Below are 21,284 nucleotides of genomic sequence, written 5' to 3' on the forward strand. Positions count from 1 at the left end.
CTCGAACCCGCAGGCTCAGGCAATCCACTCACCTCAGCCTCCCAAAGCACAGGATTACAGTCTGAGCCACCGAGCCCGACTCATTTTCCTAATTTCCTAATTCATTTTCTGAGGTCTTACTGAAGTCTACCAAATTATTTTACAAGCCTTGAGAATAAGAAGCTCAGATATGTGATGTTAAGTATACATGTAAAATGCATGACTCACTTACTACTTAAGTACCAGAGAGCATTCCTACAATAAAACTTCTCCTAAATTTCTGAATTTGTGTTTGTTATACTTTTTATTAACAACTGTAATGAGTTAACTTTTTGTTTTAAATGACAAAATTAGCTACATGATTTGTGTTCTGTTATCTCCTCAAGTTTCTTATTTTATAGAATTTCTCCCAAGGAATCTGTCATTTACTGGATTTCAAGCTTTTAAACTATTTTCTTTTAAACTGTTTTCAAATAGTCGAGTCACTTTTTATTGTATCCACTTCTATCTTTCAAAATACATAATATGATATAAAATAACAATGATAGGCTAGGCACAGTGGCTCACGCTTATAATCCCAGCACTTTAGGAGGCTAAGGCAAGAGGATTGCCCAAGCCCAGGAGTTTGAGACCAGCCTAGGCAACATGGAGTGACTCTGTCTCTAAAACAGGCCAAGGCGAGAGGACCACCTGAGCCCAGGAGTTTGAGACCAGCCTGGGCAACATGGTAAGACCTTATCTCTACAATAAATCAAAGAATTAGCCAGATATTGGTGATGCGTGCTTCCAGCTACTTGGAAGGCTGAGGTGGAAGGATCGCCTGAGACCAGCAGATGAAGACTGTGGTGACTGTGAGCATGCCACTGCACTCCAGCCTGGGCGACAGAGTGAGACACCAACTCAAAAAATAAAATAAAATAAAAAACAAGGTATTGGAGATGCTAGACTTTCTCTGAGTATTTTTTAAGTTTTAGAATTTCTACTTCAAAAGTATGATAATGACCATCTCAAGAAGTCTAACAAACTGTTTTTTCAAGAACTTTAAATATCTCAACTGCATTGTTTCATTTCAAAATAAGAGTAACTCTAGGCCGGGCTCAGTGGCTCAGCCTGTAATCCCAGCACTTTGGGAGACCGAGGTGAGTAGACTGCCTAAGCCTGAGTGTTCGAGACCAGCCCAGGCAACTTGGTGAGACCTCGTCTCTACAATATAATAAACAAAATAAATAAACAGCCAGGCGTGGTAGTGCACGTCTGTGGTTAGGGTTACTCGGAAGACTGAGGTGGAAGGATCGCTGGAGCCCAGCAGGTTGAGGTGGCTGTAAGTGTGCATGCCACTGCACTCCAGCCTGGACAAAGGAGTGAGACTCCAACTCTAACAAAAACCAAAAAAAAAACAAGAGTAACTCTATACCATCACAGCCCAGGTACATTGTGAAAGAGGGGCTATACATAACCTGGCAGTTTAAAACTCTAAGTAGACTTTTTTTAAGCCTACAGTTTACCATTCAACTTCATAAACATCCAAACAAATGCCCAAATTTAACCCGGATGATCTATAAATCAATTCCCTGAAAAGTATTTGTACATGTAAAGTAATACTGTTACTTTATTACAGAATATGAAGACTTTAAAATTTATCTACTGACCGGGCTCGGTGGCTCAGCCTGTAATCCCAGAGTTTTGGGAGGCCGAGGTGAGTAGATTGCCTGAGCCCGCAGGTTCGAGGCCCACCTGGGCAACTTGGTGAGAACTCATCTCTACAATAAATCAAAAATTAGCCAGGTGTGGTAGCCTGCGCCTGTAGTTCCAGCTACTTGGAAGGCTGAGGCGGAAGGATCGCCGGAGCCCAGCAGGCCGAGGCTAGGGTGGCTGGGAGCGTGCCACTGCACTCCAGTCTGGGGGATGGAGTGAGACTTCAACTCAAAAAGAAAAAGAAAAAATTTATCTACCATCCATAAATTGACTACACTTTTGCCTTTTGCTAAGAGAAACTATAAAATCATAGTTTCAAGCATTGTAGTAAAATTAAGCACATCATTTAACAATTATTTATTATGTATTTATCCTATGTCAGGTACTGTTCTAGGGACTAATGATCCAGCAATGAACAAACAAAAGATATTCCATTTTACTAAGTTTATTTTCCTTATACCAATACATAATTCTAATAATAAAGCCCACACAGTCAAATTATATTGTTCCCAGTGCCTTCAGAGACTCTGTGGAATCTAACCAAATCTAAAGATTATGTTCTAAGCAATATAACCTAAGCAGAGACAACCACTAAAGATGAGGGTAAACATTTTAAGGAATAAAAAGTCAATACTTCCTAATCTAAGCAGACTAGAAAACAAAAAAGTGACTCAGAAAACTTTAAAGAACTTTACACAGTTTGAAAATTACAAGTGAACAACTTTAGGAGAAAAACATCTCTCTACTCAAATGCTTATCAACTCAGGACAGTAAAAAATTCCAAGTCTTAAAACTACTCCTACCACAGTAGGCTAAGCAGATGATCAACAAATTGTCACATCTCAACTTAAAACTAATTTTATTCCTTATGTTTCAACAGTAGAGTTTATGTTTGAGTATTTGTAGCCAACGACAGACTATTATTATCATTTAATGTCTGTTGCCTGCTTAAGATTTAACTTAGGGTTTTCTTGCTGAATATGGTGAGGGAAAAAATGAAAGCATTTTCTCCATATATTCTCTAGTAAGAAAAAGATTCCAACCATCTCCCATCTGGCAAACAAACAATCAAATACTTTTACCACTAATACTACCCAATTAGATAGAGTTTGTGGGGGAAAAAATCACACACGCAAATGATCATAATGTGAAAAAAGCTGCAAGAAAAATTGCAAAAATTAATATTTAGGAAATAGAGACTTGATAAATACCAAAAATGTTCATTCAAGTACAGTACTGTATTTGACCAAGCCAGATGCATTTTTTATGAATCACTCATTATACTAAAAGTGTAAAAAAAAAAAAACACTTTCTAAACTTGAGATTTCATACTCTGCAATACAGTCCTGACACAGTTGGAAATGCAATTTTTAAAAATTCACTAACCTTTTAGTCAGGACTGTTAGGAATACCACATCATAAAGAATCAAAGGTTAAATCCAAATATTAGACATCTCATACATAATGACTAAGAGCACTAATATTAATTATCACCCACGGCAAATTAAAACAGTTCCAGTCTACAGTCATATTAATAATTATAAACATTCTTAAGGTTTGTTTTCAGAAATCCAAAAGATGATAAAAGGGTAATAAACCAATCATCAATTTCATTCCATTTTTAACAGACAAATGCCTATATCTATCAACAGAATTACACTGCTTGCTTACAATGCAGCACAAGGTAAGCTCTCTTATGCTAAACACATGCAGTAAAGTCTCCAGAGCCTAGAGGACAATCTTCCCCACCTTTTCACCATGTTTTGGCACCAAGAACAGAAAACTCTAGTGAGAATACAATCTTGGACAGGCTAATGAGATGTAGTATCAAGGACACAGATTAAAGGAGAAGACAGCTATATTGGGTCAACATATCGGGTTTGGCTAAGAAATAGTAAAACCATCTGATACACACACACAGTAAAACAGTTAAGCCAGTAATAGACATGCTTGTCACCCAAAATGTAATCAAACAAAAACAAGATTATTCTTTTTTCTTTTCTTTCCTGGTGCAGGGGTCTCACTATGTCACCCGGGCTGGACCTCTGGGCTCAGGCAATACTCCTGAGTTAACTGGGACTACAGCGTGCACCACCACACCTGGCTAATTTTTCTTTTTTTTTTTTTGGTAGAGATGAGGTTTCACTATGTTGCCCAGGCTGGTCTCGAACTCCTGAGCTCAAGCGATACTCCAGCCTCCACCTCCCAAAGGACTGAGACTGCAGGTGTGAGGCACTGTGCCCAGCTCCCATTTTATTTTTTTGAGTCAAAGTCTCACTCTGTCGCCCAGGCTAGAGTGCAATGGCACGATCACAGCTCACCAAAGCCTCAACCTCCTGGATTCAGGAGAGCCTTCTGCCACCGCCTCCCCAGTGGCTGGAACTACAACCCTGTGCCACCACACCTGGCTAACTTTTTTCTTATTTTTTGTAGAGATGAGGTCTTACTATGTTGCGTAAGCTGGTCTCAAACTCCTGGACTCAAGCAACACTCCTGCCAGCCTTCCAAAGTGCTGGGATTACAGGTGTAAGCCACCACACCTGGCGGATTCCTCTTTTTAATAATGCTACTCAAGCACTTTCTACTTTAAAAAATTAATATAGGCCAGGCTCGGTGGCTCAGCCTGTAATCCCAGCACTTTGGGAGGCCGAGGTGAGTGGATTGCCTGAGCCCACGGGTTCGAGACCCACCTCGGCAACTTGGCAAGACCTCATCTCTACAACAAATCAAAAACTAGCCGGGCGTGGTAGCGTGTACCTGTAGTTCCAGCTACTTGGAAGGCTGAGGCGGAAAGATCGCCAGAGCCCAGCAGGTCGAGGCTACGGTGGCCAGGAGCGGCCACTGCACTCCAGTCTGGGTGACAGAGTGAGACTCCAACTCAAAAAAAAAAAATTAATATAAATATTGAATATTAGTTCACCGTTTTAAGAATATCAACTCTGCTTTTCTACAACTGTATATTTTCATCTGTTGAACGCTCTCTACATGTCTCCATTTATATCCATTATTATACATTTTTCCATAAAATTCAAACTTCTATGCTTTAAATTTAGAGAAATTAAAATAAAGCATATAGTCTTATAAATTCATAATCCATTAAAATTCAGAGATAATCTCTTCTTATTTCGTATGGTTCTTTTCCCCAAAAAGTCAGATAAGAGCAAAATAAATTTCATCTGACCATTAAAGGATTTCTTCACGTGAGACAGACCACCAATCAACTGTAAAGTATATACTAGCAAAAAAATTCTTTTAAATAAAAATTTTTTAAAACTCACATTAAAGCACTTAAAATAATTAGAAATAAATCTAGTAAAAGATGCCCAACACTTCTATACTGAAAGCTACAAAAGTGCTGACAGAAATTAAAGAACCAAAAAACAAAACAGTCTGGGCTCAATGGCTCAGCCTGTAATCCTAGCACTTTGGGAGGCCGGGGCAAGTGGATTGCCTGAGCCCGCAGGTTCAAAATCAGCCTGGGCAACTTGGCGAGACCTCATCTCTATAATAAATCAAAATTAGCCAGGGGTGGTAGTGCGCGCCGGTAGTTCCGACTACTTGGAAAGCTGAGGCAGAAGGATCACCAGAGCCTAGCAAGTCGACGCTGCAGTGGCCATGAGTGTGCCACTGCACTCTAGCCTGGGCGACAGAGTGAGACTCCAACTCAAAAAACAAAACGAAACAGAAAGATACACCATTTTCAAGGACTGACTCAATATTGTTAAGATGGTAATTTTTCCCCAAATGATCTATACACTCAATGCAACCCCAACTGAAATCCCAGCAAGCTTTTTGGTAGATATTGACATATACTAAAATTTATAGAAAAGGAAAAAATCTGGAATAACCAAAATATACAATAAAGCTATAGTAATCAAGAAAATGTACTATTAGCATTAAGAACAGACATAGATCAATGCAATAGAATGGAGTACAGAAAAAGACCCACATGCATATGGTTAACTGATTTTCAACAAAGGTGCCAGAGTAATTCAATAAAGAAAAGAAAGTCTTTTCATCAAATGGTGCTTGAACAACCTGATATCTATATAAGGGTGAGGAGAGAACCTGAACTTCGACCTCATATCACAGACAAAAATCAACTTGAAATAATCACAGACCTAAATACAATGTCTAAATCTATAAGACTTCCAAAATAAACACAGGCAAAAATCTTTACAACCTTGGGATACTAAATACTTCTTAGGACACAAAAAGTACTAACCATAAGAAAAAAAATAATAAATTGGTCTCAACAAAATTAGGAACCATCTGCTCTTCTAAGACTCTGTTAAGAAAATAAAAGGCAAGCCACGGAATAAAACAATACACTTGCCTCTCAGTATCCTCAAGCAATGGGTTCCAAAACCAGTCCTTCTACCCCCCACCCACCCTCATGGACGCCAAAACCAAGGATGCTCAAGTCCCTTACTAAAAAATGGCATCATATCTGGATATAACTTATTCACACCCTCCCTTGTACTTTCACACACTCCCTTATACTTTAAATCATCACTAGATTACTTACAATGTAAATATAGTTTTTATACTGTATTTTTCTAGTTCCTTTTTTTTTATTTTCATACTGCTATTTTTTTCCAAATATTTTCAATCTGAGGTTGGTTGAATCCATGGATACAGAACCCTCAGATAAGGAGAGCCGACTGTATGTTCAAAGTTCATGTCTGACAAAGTACCTGTATTCAGAACGTATAAAGAACTTTTAAAACTCAATAATTTCCAAAAAAAAAAGTTTTAAAATGTATGTAAAAAATGGATAGGCACTTCACCTACAAAAGGATTTAAAATGGCCAATAAGCACATGAAAAAATGTTCACCATTAGCTATCAGAAAAATGCAAATAAAACCACAACGAAACACCACTTCACACTGAAAAAATGTCCAAAATTAAAAAACCACCAAAAACCAATGAGAACTAGTACACGGATGATAGGAGGATAAAATGGCACAACCACTCTGAAAAATTGTTTGACTTATAAAGAAACTACCAAATATACACTATATGACCCAGCTATTCTATTCCTATTTACCCAAGAAAAATAAAAACATAAGTTCACAAAAAAAAAAGTGTACATGAATGTTTATAGCAGCTTTAAGTATAACAGCCCAAAACTGGAAACCTAAACATCAGGTAGATGAATAAACAAATCAAGGTATGGCCATACCATAGTGAATACTACTCAGTAATAAAAGGGAATAAACTACTGGTACACATAGCGACATGGATGAATCTCAAAAACACTATGTGGAATGAAAGAAGCCAACATGAAAGAATACATACAGTCTGATTCCATTTATGTGAAATTCTAAAAAGCAAAATAAATCAATGCTGATCAGCAGTTCCCTTGGGCCATATATGAGGGGAAGAAGAGGGTGGACTGACTACAAGGGACACAAGGGAGCTTTTGAAGATGATGGAAATTGCACAATTTGATTGTGGTGACTGCACACATAGTGGTATCTGTGCACATACATTATCAAAATTCATCTAACTATACACAAATGAGTGTATTCCATTGTGTTTAAATTACACTTCAATTAAGTTTATTTAAAGTGTTAAAAAAAAGCTAAAGTTTATTTACATAATCATAGATTACACAAAATTTTGAGAAATTGTAAGTCTTTATGAACTAAACAATCACATTATTTGTATCTTGGTCAAATAATAATGGCCTTCTAAATAGTCCTCCTTCAATGAATACTCCCTAATCCTTCTGCTTTCTCCAACCAAAAGAACTTCTTGTGACCTACTTCAGAAGCATAATATTATTGCCTATTACCATAAAAACTTAGAGATTACCAAGTGTCTGATAAGGTGAGCTTTTATACATATTCTTACTTAACTTTAAAATCCTGCCTGTTACATAGGTAATATTATCTCTATCTCCAAATGAGAAAACTAAGAGCGAGACTGCCTAGATAATTTCCCCCAAAGTTACAGAATGTTCAAAATAGAGAAGCAAGAATTGGCCTACTTTAGGTCCTCTCCATTACACAACACTGCCGCCCACAAAGGTAAGTGGTTTCACTCTTCCTATATTATGATGTTATCTCTTTGAAGGCGGTGAATTGCTACTCAGCACTTATTGAAGACAACTTTGAACTGGCCAGTAGTTTCACTTAAGCCTCTAATAATCCTTATGAAGCAGGGTCCCATTTTATAGATGAAGAAACTAAGGGAGAAACTCAGGGAGACCAAGGAATTCATTAGGAATACAATCTTAAGTATTAGATCCTGAATTCAAATCTTTATCTGCCTGGCTCCAAAGTCCATGCTTTTACCACCCCTAACAGGGCTGCATTAAAGACATAAATAGTACATTATAATCACTGGTCATAGTCAAGGCTAAAAAATACAATGTTTTTAAAGGAGAAAAGTATTTTTTAACTCTTTTATAGCCATATTCCAATGTTTATTCCCATTTCCCAAGATCTGAATATTGTTTCTAAAACAAAGATTAATAAAAGTTGAGTATCTCTTACTCAAAATGCTTAAGACCAAAAGTAAGTATTTGCATATACAAAATGAGAAAACACAAAATCAAAACAAATCAAAACACAAAATTAATTTGTTTCATATACACACAGCATGAACAATATTTTTAATAATTTTGTGCAGAAAACAAAGTTTTGACTGCGACTCATCACATGAGGTCAGATGTAAATTTTCCACTTGTGTCACATCAAGTACTCAAGAAGTTTTGGATTTTGGAGCATTTCAGATTTCAAATTTTTGCATTAGGGTTGCTCAATCTGTACACAAAAATACAAATATAAGCAAATGAACAGTAGTACTAAATATTACAGTAAGAGAAATCCTGAAAAATCCAAGCTATATAAGTTGTCATACTCATACAGAAAATATATAAAATATGCAAAGACCTCCTTCCATAATCATCTGTACTATAATACCACATAACCCACTGTTTCAACTGCTCCAGAAATAAAATCTGTTCAGATAAAATACTTGGCCTATAGAGTCAACCTTTCAGGCAAAATCAAAACTCGACTTTGAAAGTGGCAGAGCACTTTTCTCCCATTAGTAAATAACAATTATTTGGGGCTCTATCTCATCTCTCACAATACCCTCCAGAACACAGATCTTTTTTTATTTTTTATTTTTTATTTTTTTTTCTGAGTTGGGAGTCTCACTCTGTCGCCCAGACTGCTGGGCTCTGGCGATCCTTCCACCTCAGCCTTCCAAGTAGCTGGAACTACAGGCGGGCGCTACCATGCCCGGCTAGTTTGTGATTTATTGTAGAGATGAGGTCTCGCCAAGTTGCCCGGGTGGGTCTCGAACCCGCGGGCTCAGGCAATCCACTCTTTTTTTTTTTTTTAATAATGCTGATGAAAAATTCAGGTAAGTGGTTAATTACCTTTCTCAATATTACAAGTCTAAGAAATCAAAAAATAAAACCTTGTATCTACAACCTTTCTCAATAATGCTCAATTCCACTAAACCATGGGACCTTCTTATCACCAGTATAAATGAAAGAAAAGGAACGGAAAGAAAAAAGAAAAACCTAGAATATACATTTGCAGGGCTCAGCAAAAAGTATAATTAAAAACCCTCTTAAGAGAAAACAAAAATAGTTTTTCTTCTTAAACTAAGTGATTTATAGTGCTTTTTAATCAAACATCCCAGAAAGTTAAGACTCAAATTTACATAATACCCCTAAAATCAAAATCAAAAGCTTCAAACTTCAGAATATATGTGATAATAGCAACTAGATGACTAAATACACATAATTATTCTCAAGTTTTAGATAAGAATATCAATCAACCTCTAGTTTCTAAGGTCTGTGGATATTAACCAGCAAAGCAAAAAACTAGCAATTTGTTTCCTCATTAAAGTATATCCTCAAACTGTCTGCAATACAATTTCTACTTAAACAGTGGTTAAGAGAAATGACATTTGAGTAACAGCAACAAAACACGCTCTATATCTATCTTCTCCTCTACGTTCTATTTCTGGATCAACTAATCCATCAATCATATTACTCTGACCTGGAGGTCACAAACCTGAACATGTGAAAGAGCCTGGTGAAAGACAAAAAGGCTGTAATAGTGCTGAACAAGAAACCACGCCCTCCTTAAAAACTTACAATTCAAATTTTTTAAACACTCTGTTAACAGCGCTGTGGTAATTGGGTATGCCACAAAAATAAATCAATGAGATCCTTGCCTCACATTATTTAACCAAAAAAAAATTTTTTTTCTGGCAGAATCAAGACCTAAATATAAAAAGCTAAACTTCTAAAATTTTTAGAAAAAAATGGGCAAATCTTAATATGAACTTGGAGTATGGAACTGATGTCTTAAAACACAAACGACAAACAAATGAATAAAACAGTGATAAACGTGAGATTCATTTCTATTCAACAAAACAAACCATATAAAAAGTTAACAGATAGCCGGGCTCGGAGGTTCAGCCTGTAATCCCGCGCCTTGGGAGGCTAAGGTGAATGGATTGCCTGAGCCCGCGGGTTCGAGACCCACCTGGACAACTTGGCGAGACCTCATCTCTACAAAAAATCAAAACATGAGCCAGGTGTGGTAGCGCGCGCCTGTAATTCCAGCTACCCGGAAGGATCGCCGGAGCCCAGCAGGTCGAGGCTGCGGTGGCCGGGAGAGGCCACTGCACTTCAGTATGGGCGACTGAGCAATACTCCAACTCAAAAAAAAGAAAAGTTTAAAAATAATAATAATTTTAAAAGTTAACAGATAAACCACACAGATTGGGAGAAGACATTTGGAATCACTTAACAATCACAATATATAATAAACTCCTAAAATAAATTTTTTTTTTTTTTGAGTTGGAGTCTCACTCTGTCGCCCAGACTGGAGTGCAGTGGCCGCTCCTGGCCACCGCAGCCTCGACCTGCTGGGCTCCGGCAATCCTTCCGCCTCAGCCTTCCAAGTAGCTGGAACTACAGACACACGCTACCACGCCCGGCTCATTTTGATTTATTGTAGAAATGAGGTCTCGTCAAGTTGCCCAGGCGGGTCTCGAACTCGCAGGCTCAGGTAATCCACTCACCTCAGCATCCCGAAGCGTGGGATTACAAGCTGAGTCACCGAGCCCAGCTTCCTAAAATCAATTTAAAGGACCACCCAGCTGGCTGTGGGAGGAAAGGAACAGCCAATTCAAGAAACAATAACCGGTATAGTCACCCAACATTTGAAAATATACTCAATCTCATAAGTAATCAAAATATTAAAAATTAAGAGAATGTGATACCATTTGACAAGTATCTGATTTGCAAACATCTAAAAAACCTGACAAGGCCATGAATCATAATAATCTAGAGACAGAAAATTCTCATACTCTGGTGCTAAAAAATGCAAAGTGATATAATTTTGGAGAGCAATTTGACAATATTCAACACAGCTAAAAATTCCCAGAACCACCAAAACCTTCAGCCCAATAACTGCACTTCTGGGTAATTTGCCCTACAGAACTTCATTTCAAACTATACACACACACACACACACACACACACACACACACACACACACACACTACACAGAAAGAAAAATTTTACAAAACATTTTATCCTCACTGTTTGCAATATATTATAACTGGTTTTTGTTGTTTCTGTTGTTTTGCTTTGTTTTTGTTTTTTTTTTAAGTTGGAGTCTCACTGTCACCCAGACTGGAGTGCAGTGGCCGCTCCCAGCCACCACAGCCTCCATCTGCTGGGCTCCTGCGATCCTTCCACTTCAGCCATCCAAGTAGCTGGAACTACAGGCACGCACTACCACGCCCAGCTAACTTTTTGATTTATTGTAGAGATGAGGTCTCACCAAGTTGCTCAGGCGGGTCTCGAACCCATGGGCTCAGGCAATCCACTCACTTCAGGCTCCCAAAGGCGCAGGATTTACAGGCTGAGCCACCGAGCCCGGCTTGCTTTGTTTTTTTGAGTCGGAGTCTCACTCTGTCACCCAGGCTGGAGTGCAGTGGCATGCTCACAGTCATCGCAGCCTCAACCTACTGGGCTCCAGTGATCCTTCCACCATAGCCTTCCAAGTAGTTGGAACCACCGATGCATGACACCACACCCAGCTAATTTTTTTATTTATTGTAGAGACAAGGTCTCGCCAAGTTGCCCAGGTTGGTCTCAAACCCCTGGGCTCAGGCAATCCTCTCGCCTCGGCTTCCCAAAGAGCTGGGATGACAAGCATGAGCCACCAGTCCTGGCCTACTGCAACTGTTTAACTGCCTATCAGCAAAGTTTTTTTGTTTTGTTTTGTTTTCCGAAGTTGACAATGACATGGTGACGTTAAATCTTCCCATTTCTGGTGAAAGTTTACATTGCTGTGACCTCTTTGGATGGCAGTCTGGTAATACACATCAAAATGGAAAATATATTTTCTTCAACCCATTTCTCTTCTATTTTAAACCCTGAATTGATTTCATAACTTATTAATGGGTCACAACATGCAGTTCAAAAAACTTGTCAAAGATCGTAAATACAGGTACAAGGATTCCCAGTGAGGAATGTCCAATGTAGCACTGTTTTTATTTTATTTTATTTTTTGAGTTTCACTTTGTCACCCAGGCTGGACTGCAAGTGGCACACTCATAGCCACCCCAGCGTCAACCTGTGGGCTCCAACGATCCTTCCGCCTCAGCTGTCCAAGTAGTCAGAACTACAGACATGCACTACCATGTCTGGCTAATTTTTTTTTTAATTGTAGAGACGAGCCGGGCTCGGTGGCTCAGCCTGTAATCCCACGCCTTTGGGAGGCTGAGGTGAGTGGATTCCCTGAGCCCACGGGTTCGAGACCCACCTGGGCAGAGAGACCTCATCTCTACAATAAATCAAAAAATCAGCCGGGTGTGGTAGCACATGCCTGTAGTTCCGCCTACTCAGAAGGCTGAGGCGGAAGGATCGCGGGAGCCCAGCAGGTCGAGGCTGCAGTGGCCGGGAGCGGCCACTGCACTCCAGTCTGGGCAACAGAGTGAGACTCCAACTCAAAAAAAAAAAATTGTAGAGACGAGGTCTCATCTAGTTGCCTAGGCTAGTCTCAAATCTTCGGGCTCAGGCAATCTACTTGCCTCAGACTCCCAGAGCGCTGGGATTACAGTCTGAGCCACCAAGCCCGGCCTGTTTTTATTACAGGAAAAACTAGAAACAATCTAAATGCCTACCAACTTGAGAATAAGTACATTTAAACTAGCTGTATTCATAAAATTTTATGGTAGATAAAAGTGACGACTAGGCTGGGCTCGGTGGCTCAGTCGGTAATCCCAGCACTTTGGGAGGTCGAGGAGAGTGGACTGCCTGAGCCTGCAGGTTCGAGACCAGCCCCAGCAACCTGGCAAGACCTCGTCTCTACAATGAATAAAAAAAAAAATAAGATGGGCGTGGTGGCGCATGCCTGTAGTTCCAGCTCTCTGGAAGGCTGAGGCAGAAGGATCGCCAGAGCCCAGCAGGTCGAGGCTGTGGTGGCTGTGATCATGCTACTTCACTCCAGCCTGGGTGACAGAGTGAGACTCCAACTCAAAAAAAAAAGAAAAGTGTGGACTATAGTTATTAGGTTGAACCATATGAAAACGCCATTTTTGTAGGTCAAAACTAGTAAAACATCAACAGTTTCATTAAAAATTTTTAAAAAACATATTTCATGAAAGAATTTATAGACTAGGCAGGCTATCGTCTACAGAAAGTATGAAAATATGTAAAATACGATTTGCTTATAAATGTATGCCTCTGTAGTAATTATATAAAAACACGCATTAGGAATATTCAGCACCATATTCAGGATAATGGTTACTTCTAGGATCATCAGCCAAGATACATCACCCTCTAGCACATGGTATTCTCCAATCGAGAAAATTTAAAACCAGGGGTAACATTAAACAAATCCCCTATTTAATCAATTCCTCAACTTCCAATTTCTACCAAATGTACTTATAAAATAAGTTAATTATTCTATCAAGGGTCGGATATCAAGGTCCTAGGATATCAATTAGTCCTATATATCTCTAGAGATAAAAGATGAGAACATACACCAAAATGACAATTTTATGCTACAGTTTTTCAAGTTTGTATATCACAAAGATTTTGAAAACATTATTTTTAACAAAGTTAACGCACTTTACTCAGCAATAAACTCAAAAGAACATGAACCAATTTAGGTTTTAAAAAGACCATTTAGGCCGGGAGCGGTGGCTCACATCTATAATTCCAACACTTTGGGAGGTTGAGGTAAGACGACTGCCTGAGCCCATGGGTTCGAGATCAGCTTGGGCAATTTGGCAAGACCTCATCTCTACAATAAAAGAAAAAAAAATTAGCTAGGCATGGTGGCACATGCCTATAATTCCAGCTACTTGGAAGGTTGAGATGGAAGGATCGCCTGAGCCCAGCAGGTCAAGGCTGCGGTGGCCGTGAGCAGGCCACTGCACTCCAGCCTGGGTGATAGAGTGAGACTCCAGCACAAAAAAAATAAAAATAAAAAGACCATTTATTCACCACCTGCTGCCAGTAAATATGAAAAAAGCTATATGTTTCTAACTGTCAGAAATTATACATTCTATTAGGCAGTCACTCACTCTTTTTGACCAGTGTTGGAAGAACTACAGAATGCATGCTCCACCTAAATTCTAAATTAACTCAGAAAGAATGTTGTTATAATAAAACACATCTCTCAGACAGACAGATAGAATATACTGCAAATGACTGGGTTCAGTGGCTCAGCCTGTCATTCCAGCACTCTGGGAGGCCGAGGTGAGTGGATTGCCTGAGCCCACAGGTTCAAGACTACCCTGGGCAGCTTGATGAGACTTCATCTCTCTAAAATAAATCAAAAATTAGCCAGGTGTGGTAGTATGTGCCTATAGTTCCAGCTACTTGGAAGGCTGTGGCGGAAGGATCACCAGAGCCCAGCAGGTGGACGCTGGGGTGGCTGTGAGCATGCTACTGCATTCTAGCCTAGGCGACGGAGTAAGATTTCAACTCAAAAATACACACACACACACACACACACACACACACACACACACACACACACTGTTTAACCGCCTATCAGAAGAGATGAGCACAAATTTTTTTTTTTAAAGTTGGCAATGACATGGATAAGCTAAACCTCCCCCACATTTCTGCTGTGACCTTTCTGGATGGCAGACTGGTAATGTACATCAAAATGAAAAACATGTATTTTTTCAACTCAGAAATCTGACTATTAGAAAATTACCCTAAAGGGGAATTAGCATGCAACCATTACACATAAAATGTATGGAGAATATACAATTCATTTAAACAATCTAAATACCCAGCAATAAGAGTACATTAAATTATAGCACATTCACTCAATAATGTTCTAAAGAACTATTAAAAAGAACAGAGTAGATGCAGATTTATTGACATGGAAAGCCAGCCACAAACATTAATTTTTTAAAAAGCACTACCATGAGCCAAGAGGGTACCAGCTTTTGAGCTCCCAGTGCTGTTTCTGATTTCCTCCAGAAGCATAATTCCAGGCTACAGCCGAGATGGGTTGGCAAGTGTCAGTAGTGTGGGTTTTCCGAGAACTGCTCACTGTGGACCCAGTTTAGAGCTAACATGTCCAGCAGAAACGAAAACTAGCTGCCCAGCAAACTGCAACCGTTATAGAGTCCAACAAAGTGAACCCACTGGTTTCTAGAAGAGTTTCTACAGAATTACTATACTCAGTACAAATGCAGTATGGAGATTTTCAAATTACAACCAAATAAACCCAGCAAAGAACCATCAGAGCTGGTGATATTTATGACACAGACTGACCATGACTACCCAGAACATTTAAATAACTTTCCTGAAGAGCTAAGAAATCTGCTTTCCTACAATTCTACTATCTTGAATCTAGATCCTCTAACAACATTTTACAAAGCTTTGAGCTCAATAAGGACTAGGAATCACATCAACCCATCAAGTTTGCTAGAGCTCTTCTCTGAACTTCTTTGTTACCATAAAAAACTTCTGAAACTTTATATCCTCAAGTTGTGACTGATATTAAAAATATACATGCAAAACACAAGAATAAAATTATAGTACTGCAGAATTTCACATACACTATGTTAAGAGACAGCAATGCAACTACAGCCAAGACATCTTTAAATGTGATGACTGAACGCTGTAGGAACATCTGGACTAAAGCCAAACTGTTAATGTTATCACAACTACATGTTTCAAGATACTGGCTGCTGCCTTGACATTCCTCCTAGAGTGAGATGAAGAGAAACAAACAGGACAGCGACTGAGAATCTAAGCTCAAAGGGCTGAGAAACACCTTGTACTAATGCAGTATGCCACTGGAAAGAGAAGTTGCAAACATAAGAAAACAATGAAGCCAGGCTCGGTGGCTCAGCCTGTAATCCCGCGCCTTTGGGAGGCTGAGGTGAGTGGATGGCCTGAGCCCGCGGGTTCGAGACCCGCCTGGGCAGCGAGACCTCATCTCTACAATAACTCAAAAAATCAGCCGGGCATGGTAGCGCGCGCCTGTAATTCCGGCTACTCGGAAGGCTGAGGCGGAAGGATCGCGGAGCCCAGCAGGTCGAGGCTGCAGTGGCCAGGAGCGGCCACTGCACTCCAGTCTGGGCAACAGAGTGAGACTCCAACTCAAAAAAAAAAAGAAAACAATGAAAAGATTATGAAAGTACCCAAGAAAAAAAAGAAAAAAAAAATCACAACATATTTAACTTTTCAGCTATTCACTTTATTCATGATCCCCAAGGTTTTATACAAAAAACAACTAAAACAGCCAAAAATCTCTAAGGAGAAGTTTGAAGTCATATGATGCTCAATGAACCTTATCTCTAGACAGGTGAGAATTCATGAGCTTCTATGAAAAGAAGTCTGGGCAAAAGTTTCTGCTACACCAAAGAAAAGTAACAAAAATCTTTGTTTGCTACACAAGCATTTCGGCACCTGTTAGTGCCAGAGATCAACCAATCATGATTGTGGCCTACCATTTTACTACAGACTAGAACCCCGGGGAAGTCATGACAGTCAGTAGTAATGCTAAAAGAGCTAAGAGCTCAATGTCCTCTAGCCATAATAGAAGAACTTCTGGCCGGGCTCGGTGGCCCAGCCTGTAATCCCAGCACTTTGGGAGGCTGAGGTAAGTGGATTGCCTGAGCCCGCGGGTTCGAGACCCACCTGGACAACTTGGTGAGTCCTCATCTCTACAATAAATCAAAAAAATTAGCCAGGTGTGGTAGCGTGCGCCTGTAGTTCCAGCTACTCAGAAGGCGGAGCCAGAAGGATCGCCGGAGCCCAGCAGGTCGAGGCTGCGGTGGCCAGGAGCGGCCACCGCACTCCAGTCTGGGCGACAGAGTGAGACTCCAACTCAAAAAAAACAAAAAGAAAATGATGGCATGGGATAGTGGCTCAGCCTGTAATCCCAGCAATCTGGGAGGCCAAGACGAGTGGATTACCTGAGCCCGCGGGTTCGAGATCAATCTGGGCAACTGGATGAGACCTCATCTTTACAATAAATCAAAAATTAGCTGAGCATGGTAGCACACCTGTAGTTCCAGCTACTTGGAAGGCTGAGGCAGAAGGATCACTGGAGCCCTGTGGGTGGACGCTGGGGTGGCCATGGGTGTGCCACTGTACTCCAGCATGGGCAACAGAATGAGACTCCAACTCAAAAAAAAAAAAAAAGTCTAATTCTGACAAGGAGATATGACTAGCAACAGCAGTAGCTATAAAGACAAACCAAAATTTATGAGGAAGAAAATCAAAACAAATCCATTTTTCAGATCCAGAAACAGAGGGAAGAAAAACAGAACTTTATGATGATTCAGTATAGCCAGAATGTCCAACCAAAAAGATAAGCATTCCTTATCTTAGCAGTTGGCACTATGAGATACACTTTAAAAAAAGAAAAAAGTAACATCCAAGCAAGTTTTCTATCCCAAAGAGAACACTAAATTTGTGTCAATAGTTTATATTAAAAAGTCCAGAAGAAGCACTATATTTTGAAAACCACACTGTGATTGGTTTGATCACATTTTTTTTTTTTTTGAGTTAGCGTCTCACTCTGTCGCCCAGGCACGCTCCCGGCCACCACAGCCTCGACCTGCTGGGCTCTGGAGATCCTTCCGCCTCAGCCTTCCAAGTAGCCAGAACTACAGGCACACACTACCACACCCGGCTAATTTTTGATTTATTGTAGAGACGAGGTCTTACCAAATTGCCCAGGCCAGTCTCAAACCCGCGAGCACAGGCAATCCACTCACCTCAGTCTCCCAAAGTGCTGGGATTACAGGCTGAGCCACCGAGCCCAGCCGATCACATTTTTTTAAGAGATAACGAATGAGTCCTAGTGTAAACGATGGACTAATTAATAGCATACTGATATTGGTTCATCAAAGGTAACAAATGTGTCAAATGAATGCAAGATGTTTTTAGTAACAGGGAAACAAGGGAAGGGGAAAGAATAGGGAACTTTTTGTACTATCAGCTCAAGTTTCCATAAATCTAAAACTGCTCAAAAATAGTCCACTAATTTTTTTTATTTCTCCATTTGCAAACAGATTTGCAGACAAATATTTGTATTAGCAGACAAAAGAGGCTGGAAAGTCTATATCAAACTGTTACCCAGGGTTAGCTACAAAAAAGTGAAACTGGAAAGAAGAGCATAAGGACTTTTCAGCCCTCTGCATCCATGGGTTCTAAATCTGTGAATTCAACTAACCTCGGATCAAAAATACTTCAAAAAAAGAAAAAACCTTCATCTGTATTAAACATGAACAGACTTTTTTCCTTGTCATATATCACTTACATTGTTGTAGTTATTACAAGTCAGTTAGACAAGATTTGAAGTATACAGGAAAATAAAAAATAAATAAAAGTATACAGGAGTAGAAGGCTGAGGTGAAGGATTGCTGGAGCCCAGCAGGCCGAAGTTGGAGCGGCCATGAGTGTGCCACTGCACTACAACCTGGGCAACAGAGTGAGACTCCAACTCAAAAAAATAAAAAATAAATAAAGTATACAGGAGAATGTACACAGGTTATATGCAAACAATATACCATTTTATGTCAAGAACTTGAGCATCCACAGATTTTGATATCTGTGGGAGGTCCTGGCACCAATCTCTCACAGATACCAAGGAATGACTGTCTAAACTTCCTACACTGTAAGGAAAGGATCTGTAGCATATTATTAAGAGTTGGGTTCTGAAACCAGACTGCATGGATTCAAATCCTAGCTCCACCACTTACCAGTGGATAAACTTCAACAGTTACTTAATTTCTCCATGTTTTCTCATCTATAAAATAGAAATGACAGTACTATGTACTCACAAAGCTGCTACTGGGATTAAATGATTTAATATTTGTGAAGCAATGGAAGACTGTTTAATGCATAGTACGCACGCAATAAATGTTAACCCTTATCATCATCATCACCATCAAGTATCTATTATTCCTGAAACTTCATTTCACACCTTGACCAGAGGCCAGGTGCACACCTGTAAACCTGGCACTTTGGGGGACCAAGGCAGGAGAATCGCTTGAACCCACGAATTTAAGACCAACCTGGGCAACACAGTAAAACCTCGTCTCTACAAAAAAATACCAAAAAGAAAAAAGAAAGAAAAGAAAATTAGCCAGCTGTGGTGGTACCCGCCTGTAGTCCCAGTTACCAGAAAAGCTGAGGCAGAAGGATTCCCTGAGCCCAAGAGGTCAACGCTGCAGGGAGCCGGGATCCCACCAGTGCACTCCAGCCTGGGTGACACAGTGAGACCCTGTCTCAAAAAAAGAAAGAAAAAACTTAACTGGAAAGACAAATCAAGAAAAACCTGGGTCATCAAGCTGCTTTATAGTAAGATCTTCAATGCAGAAAATACTAAAGCATTCAAAAGCCAAATAAAAATAATCCAAGATACTTTTTTTTAAAAAGCAGATTACAAACTAATATTTAACAATATGAGCCCATTTCTATTAAAAATAATCACCAACAGATTCTATAGGAATCATCACACAAAAAATCCCTGAGTGATATAATTCTGAATAATTTTTACTTTCTCCATTATATTTATCTGATCATTTAATTTTCTGCATTGAGTATGCATCATTTTTAATGGAGATTAGCAAACTTTTACTATTAATAGCCAGACAGTAAATATTTTAGGCATTACAGGCCATATGTGTCTATGTTACAACTACTCAATTCTGCCATTGTACCGAAAAAGAAACCAAAGACAACACGTAAACAATTGCATATGGCCATGTTCCAATAAGAACTTTATTTACAAAAACAGGCAACTGGCAGGACTTAGCCCACAGGCTGTAGAGTTTGCCAACTCCTGAAATAAAGAATAAAGCAAAATTATTTCCATTTTGGAAAACAAAGTATTTTATATTAAAGAAAGTGCACTAGCTAAATTGATACTATTGATAGGAAAAACCCATTCACTTGTAAATTCATACAATGAGCCTAGGGATCGAAAAACACAAACTCTTTTATGCTCTGGAAATCCTACTCTCATCCCTAGTGCCCCAGAGATGAGAAAATCTGCAATAAAGTAGCCCCAAAGTCTAGATAGGAACATATACTGGTGGGTAGGCAGTTACAAATAGAAGCTAAAAGAAATAAGCCTTTCATTATTTAAATTAATTTTCACTTTTTCCAAATTTCATAATTCACCAGCAAGCAGCTGCCACCACTTGTCTGGAAGTCTCAACTACTGATGATATAATTTTAGCCACAGATCAACAAAATAAGCACTCTGACAAGTTTATAAGAAAGGGTGAAAACATCCAGCAATTACCTTCTAACAGTGTAAGAGTCGGAGTAGTGAAAAGAAACATCAAAGTGGCCAAAGTGGCCTTTGATAAGAGGATACGTCAAATTTCAGAACTGACAAGGTTTATAACCTATTAACCTCCCGCCCCGCCAAAAAATAAATAAAGCTTGGGGCTGAAAGATTTTTTTTTCCCCCAGAAGAAAGTTATTATTTTTATAAACATTCCATTGGGAAAAGCTTTACGGTCAGATAAATGTATTGGCGTTTTAAGTGGTTCCCTTGCTGGGGGCGGGGTGTAGAGTCTGTTTTCGAAACAGACACCATGGGGAGAATAATGTAAGGCTGAGAAAGAGAAAGTCAAAAAACGCAAAACGCTCAAAAATACCGACCACCTGCAATGAAGTCGCCGCACCCCCCACGAAATGCCAGTTGGGCATTTCCATCTTCCCACCAAAACTCACTTCGGGACATGGGACAAAGTGGTCAAATTCCAGAGGCAAACGTCGAGATCAAGGTCAACAGCCGGGACGGGGGAAAGCTACCCAGCCGCCTCCAGCCCAAACTCTCTCTCAGAGCCCCCAAAACGGATGGACAGCCCGGGAGTCAGCAGTTCCAAACGGAGCCGACCCGGACGAGCGGAAAGCCCGGGAAACGGGACTTGGGAGCGCAGGGTCCGGGTCCGATGCCCAGGGGCTGGCCCCCCGCGCCACGGAAGAAGAGGCGAGGAAGCCCTTCCCAGCCCATCCCCGCGAGGGTAGCACCAAGCAGCACCCATCCGAAGCTGCCACCCAAGAAATTCCTCGAAGCGGCAGGAGAGACCCAAGTCGAGGCGCCACCAGAGCCTC

Source organism: Carlito syrichta, unplaced genomic scaffold (assembly GCF_000164805.1).
Source record: "Carlito syrichta isolate Samal-C Ts95f unplaced genomic scaffold, Tarsius_syrichta-2.0.1 Scaffold304400, whole genome shotgun sequence".
Classification (NCBI taxonomy): domain Eukaryota; kingdom Metazoa; phylum Chordata; class Mammalia; order Primates; family Tarsiidae; genus Carlito; species Carlito syrichta.